The sequence below is a fragment of the Arvicola amphibius genome, chromosome 6 (assembly GCF_903992535.2).
Source record: "Arvicola amphibius chromosome 6, mArvAmp1.2, whole genome shotgun sequence".
Lineage (NCBI taxonomy): Eukaryota > Metazoa > Chordata > Mammalia > Rodentia > Cricetidae > Arvicola > Arvicola amphibius.
This window is the reverse complement of record NC_052052.2, coordinates 87,931,697-87,937,304: the sequence shown is the minus strand read 5'-3', so window position 1 is coordinate 87,937,304 and position 5,608 is coordinate 87,931,697. Positions and strand designations below refer to the sequence as shown.

Here is a 5,608-nt window from a genome sequence, read left to right as displayed (position 1 = left end):
AATAAACATACCCTCTGACCCACGGAAACCCTCTTGAATGCTGCTGTCAAAGTAGCAAGGCTGCAGGGCCTCACGCTTGGCAGGGGAAAGCTCACTCTGGCTAACTCTGGCGTCACCAGCCGAGGTGTGCCGCAAAGCTGCCCTCGGACAGGGTGTCCTCTTTCTGGTCATTTTCAGTTTCACGGGCACTTCTATTGTAACTTCTTCCCACCCCAGACAGCTTCCTGCCTATCCTCAGACTCTCCAGTACCCATCACACAGACTTTCACAGAAGAGCCCAGGCAGCCCCAGAGTGCCCAGCAGCTGGGACCAGTTCTCCCTTTCAGTTGGGAGGCTGCAGATCCGAGCAGCGTACCCTCAGCCCCTCCAGCTTCCTTGTACAGAGAGGATTTCCGAGCAGTTCCCCAGAGCCTCTTTCCTGCTTAGCTTGCCTCTCTGTTCTCAAGAGAGGTGCAGTCTCATGGGAGATTGCTAATGAGCCTCTGCCTAATGCAAACAGGGTACGGGGACCTGCAATGCAGTGACCCTCGGGTCCTTTCTCTTTCAACCGGAGGAGGAATGGGAACCCTCCAGGCACCACAGCCCTTGGCAAAAACAACTTTTCTCCTTAAGGGAGAGCAGGAGCCCATTGGCCCCGGAAGCCTCTGGATGCTGGCCTGGAGAAGCTGGCGCCTTTCTCCCCGGAAGAAAGCTCCCTTGTTCCCAGTGCACAAAAGATGGACTCTAGGCAGGCGACAGGCCCTGAATGCTAATGGCCAAGGGCGCTTGCAGTCTCTGGCTCTACACGGCAGGGAGGCCAGCCTGCTGCCCTGCTGCCGGGGCTCCCGGGCATTCACTCCATGTGCTCGGGGACTGTGTGTGTGTTGGGAGGGGGCCGCTTTCTAGGCATCGGATCCCCCAGCGGCTACAGCCTGCTGAGATGGGCCTGCCCCCACTCGTCACGTGGGGACACCTGGAACCCGGGTGAGCATCTGTCGCAGGCAGCACAAACCGCTAAACATCCGTGCAAACTTAGACCAACAGGTCCTGCAGGAATGTGCTAACCATCTGCTTTTCCTTAGCCCTTTTTTGGAGCAAATTATGTTTATTATGCTAATTTATTTTACTGTCAACAGCCCCGAAAGACACAGTTGCTGCTAAACAACATCATTATATATCTCGCTCTGGCTTGTTTCCAGCGACGCTTTTTCTTCCTACTGTGAACGCAACAGGAATAAATACATATCAAAAGGTGGATTTATTCACGATTGTGTCCAGGATGTAAAACCCTGGGTTCAGGAACTCAGGACTGCCTACTCTTCCAGAAAGAACACTGTGGCAGAAGAGGCCGTCTGGGTGGGGCCCCAGGCAGCTGCCAGCTCAGCCGTTATGGGATAAACTGCCCAGGGACCTTCATTAATATCTGTGCATTCCAGGGGAGAGGCCCTCGGGCTTTTACTTTTCTTCATCAAACTCCTCCTCTCTGGAAAAAAAAAAACACAAAACCTCCTATTCTCCACACTGAGATTAAGTTTACAATGCCCCTGCCCCACTCCACAGGACCAACAGAGTTCACGTTTTCAGAAAGGTGGGCAGAAGAGGAGGAATTCTGGCTGAGGCTATGACACCAAGATCATGCCCATTATAATACCCCACCTCATTGTAGTGGGCACAAGAGAGCCCACCAGTCCCCACAAACTCTCACGCCCCGACGAGCTGAGGCAGTATCAGCTAACCCTCCTACCAACGCGAATCGTTCATCAGTTAGCTAATAAGGCACATGCAGTTTCCCGAGAGGAAAACTGGGCCTGCAGAGGCTGGGAACAGGGAACAGAGTCCACCTGCAGGAAGGAATAGGCTTCTTCACTCGGCTTCCTGTGACCGCAAGAACAGCTGCGGGTGCGGGGGTGGGGGTGGGGACTGTTGCCTGCAGAGCCTCAGGAAGCCCACGTGGCCTTTCCACAGCACAGACTGGCTAGATGGAGAGATTCTGTCTGTAGCCAGGGGCCTTCTGGGCATCCTTGCAAATATTTGGTTTCAAAGAATGGGTCTTGTTACAAGATTTAATATTTGGAGGTTGAAAGGATGGCAGAAGTAAGCTTTTGTCCTCCGCTTGTCGGTAGGCCTGGTGGAGAGCCCACCGCCAACAAGGCTCATGTTCGCAGAAATGACTGTTGGTTTTCCGGGCTGGAGGAGAGGGTGATGGTTAGAGCCACCAAAGTTGTAGGGAAATGGGTTTCAGCTGCTGGGGACAGGGTAACCATCAAAATCCACACAGCTCCGGAGACTCCAAAACAGGGCGTTTTCCCCGACTCTGAAATGTGTGCAGGATTCTGTCGTCATGCACCCCCATCTTCCCCTTCCTCCCCACCCCCGCAAGGGCCATCTAATGTCCCAGGAAGTGAGTAGCACTGAAACTGTCTTGCGTGTTCGCCCCTCCATCTCCGTTCTTTTCCCTCTCTAGAACTCCACTTGCGCTAGGGAAAAGATAATAATTGACCAGTTCACCATAAAATAGGTGCCTGAATCATTTAGTCGGGAGCCAAGCTTTAACTAAAAGGGATGAATATTTAATTGTGGGGTGTTTTAGGAAAAGAAATGAAGAGAGAGTCACAATTTTCTGTGTTTTCGGATCATTTCAGGAAGAAGAAAGGCGGCAGCCCCATGCCAGCCCCCGGCAGGGGCTCCGGTGCCTTGGCGAATTCAGACGTAGACACCCCTAACGTTTGAAAGAATCTTCTCCAAGGTCCCAGAAAAGGGCCATGAGAGGAGGAGTTGGGGGTGCTAGTCACAAGGTGGCGCTGTTGCCCAGGGCGCACTGGTTCTCCTCAGTCAGTTATCCTTAGGGTGGAGAGTGAGGGCAGAACAGATCTGGGAAAAGGTTGGGAGCCAGTAGGGGGTTGGGGGACGCTTCCAGTCCGCGGCAGTCCGAAGGCACAGATCGAAAAACCATATCGTAATTCCTTCCACGTCACTCTCAATCTTTGTTAGTCCCCGGCTGTTCTCTGATGATTGCTGGGGTGACGTCTCAGGGCTAGGCTGAGAACAGATTTGGGGAGTGTGACTGAGTGGCGAAGACTTTTGCTATAGAGGGTGTGGGCGGTGACCTTAGGGCGAGGTGTAAACAAAACTCCCAAGATTCGCATTCAGTGTGGCAGGGCCTTTCTGCCTCTTTCCCCCGCGTGCCTCCTCGGGAAATGGTTACCACCCCGAAGGGACGCTGCAGGCGCAGCTGCGCGCCCGGGCCGCCCCGCCCTTCTTGGCTGGCTGGCTTTGCTGGAGAAAAGCAAAAGTATCTATTGGCACCGGGCTTATTTCACATGGAGAGATTACCACGTGTCAGAAATAAACCACGTTTCCCTTGTAATCACAGCCCACTTTGGAGGACAGTGACTTGGGATCAAAAGCTATTTCAAAAGCAAATGCCGAAAGCTGTTTTTTTTTCCTTCTTTCTTCTCCTTCTTCTTCTAGTTTTTTTTTTTTTTTTTTTTTTTTTTTGTGCGATGGGGGTGGGAGGAGAGAAGGATTTAAAAAACAACAAACAAAAAATGTGAGTCAGTATCTTCTCACAACTGCAGCTGATTTCCTGTGTAAACGAAGACCATGTGATGTTCCATAAACGCTTCCAGCTCCAAATTACAGGAAATGAAAACCATCGTGGAAGAGGGAAGGGTCCAGAACCCATTTCCAGTGCAATAGCATCGCAGCGACATTTCGGTGGGAGGCACGTACCTGAAGGTAATTAGGCCCTACTCCTGGGCCGCCCAGTGGCGGCGCACTGCGGCCCCAGCCACTGTTCCCTAGGCGCGCAAAGCCTGGGCGGTGGCGCAATCACTCCCACTGCGCAGAGTCTACTACTCAGCCTTTCAATTACGAGGCGAGCTGAGAAAAGTCCTCTTTTCTTTCTGCACGCCTCGCCGAGGTCAGGTTATGACCTCTCAACCGTGTTAAATCGGCGGAGGCATCCATATTCATGAAGGCTAATTAACTCTGAAAGGCGCGGCGGGCGGGGACCCCTAGCCCAGGGCCCGTGGTGTCTCCCCGGGGCGGCCTCGGCCTCTGCAGCTGCTTCAGGGGCGCAGTTCTGCGGCTGCCCCTGAGCGCAGGGACCAGCCGGGCGAGAAGAATTAGCCCCGTTATTTGTAGCCAGCCTAGCAACACGTGCTTACTTAGCCTGATCGCCGCGCCTGGCTCCTGCGCTTGACTGACTAAGCAAAAGAGGCTTGGGGTTTTGCTTTGCCTCGCAGCTTCGGAGGTTGAGATCAGGGTTCTAGACCCCAATCCCTCAGGCTATAGGATGCTGGGAAAGTCGCCCCACCTCTCTGCCCTCACAGCCTTAGCTCTGACGCGATGTGAGCAGTTAAATCAGAAACTCGCAACCCCCTCACATGCCGACGCTAAAGGAGCCCTCATAGCCTCCAGCTCTCCAGAGTTTTGAATGTTTTTAGGTGCTGAAGCTCCAGGGGGCGCGGAAGCATAAGTTCACGTTTCCTGCTTCTTCTGTGGTCAGTTAAGGCAGCCACACCCTAGACTTTACAAGCGAACTGGACCGAGCTTCAGCGAACTAGAGAAAACGTGTTTTGCAGATGGAGGGTCTACACAGTACACAGAACTGGGCCCCAGGGGCAGTCGTGCTCCCTTTTCTTACCTTCAGGGCAGTTGTTTTCTCTTTCTTCACAGGCTGCCTCTCCCTAGGCCTGTTTCCCAAGAGGGCATGCGACACACACGACTGTGTGCTTCAAGCCATGTACTACAAGTCGTGATGGCCTACCCGTCACGTCTCAGCACCGAAGAATGCCAGCGATCTGATCACATGGTTGGTACGAACTGTCCTAAGCCTGCCTTTGAGCATCCTAGGAGCACTTTCCTGATGCTTAAACCAAGGCTTTCAATTCCTGATCCGGAACTGATCCCGGTTCCGGGGCTTCGGAGTTTAGGCCTGTCTGCCAGGTTTCAGCGGGGAGCCAAGAGGGCAAACAGAGGCCTGCTGGGTGACCCCCAGGCTTCAGAGATGCAAGGTTCAGAATTCTGGCTTGCCTATGTGGGCCTCTGGCTCGCTGGCTCCTGCTTCTCCATTTAGAGGGGAGATAAATTAAGGCCGGTGCCTCCAACCCTGAGAGAACCATGGCCTATATCAAACATGAATAAAACACTGATTTCAGAGTCTCCAAAAGCGCGTTCACTTTTGGTTACAGACCAGAAGGGACAGTCATTGTGCTCACCAGTCAGTATGTATCAAGACAAAGGCAGTGCCACCCGGGACAGTAAGGAACAGTAAAATGTTTATTTCCTGTTCTACACACACACACACACACACACACACACACACACCACACACACACACACACACAAAACCACACACACACACACACAAACCACACACACACACACACACACAAACCACACACATACACACATATACACACACACACACACACACACACACACACACACAGGCTCCTTCCTTTCGGTTGTCTTCTACTGTGTCCCCTGGAACACATAGGATTGCATCAGAGTTAACAGAGCAAGAATGGAAGTCTGTGTGTCACCCCTCACCACAGGCTGTTAGACCTCAGTCACATGGCCACACCTAAAACAAAGAAGGCTGGAAGGCTGGAAAAGGCCTTCT

General features: G+C 52.8%; 1 long non-coding RNA gene across 1 annotated transcript; it reads left to right on the top strand.

Annotated features, from left to right (window-relative positions):
- The first annotated feature begins 3,501 nt into the window (after positions 1-3,501).
- Positions 3,502-5,144, top strand: LOC119818058. The gene is made up of 2 exons (XR_005285987.1): positions 3,502-3,717; positions 4,660-5,144. It is a non-coding gene; the product is annotated as an uncharacterized LOC119818058 (long non-coding RNA).
- The last annotated feature ends 464 nt before the right edge of the window (positions 5,145-5,608 follow it).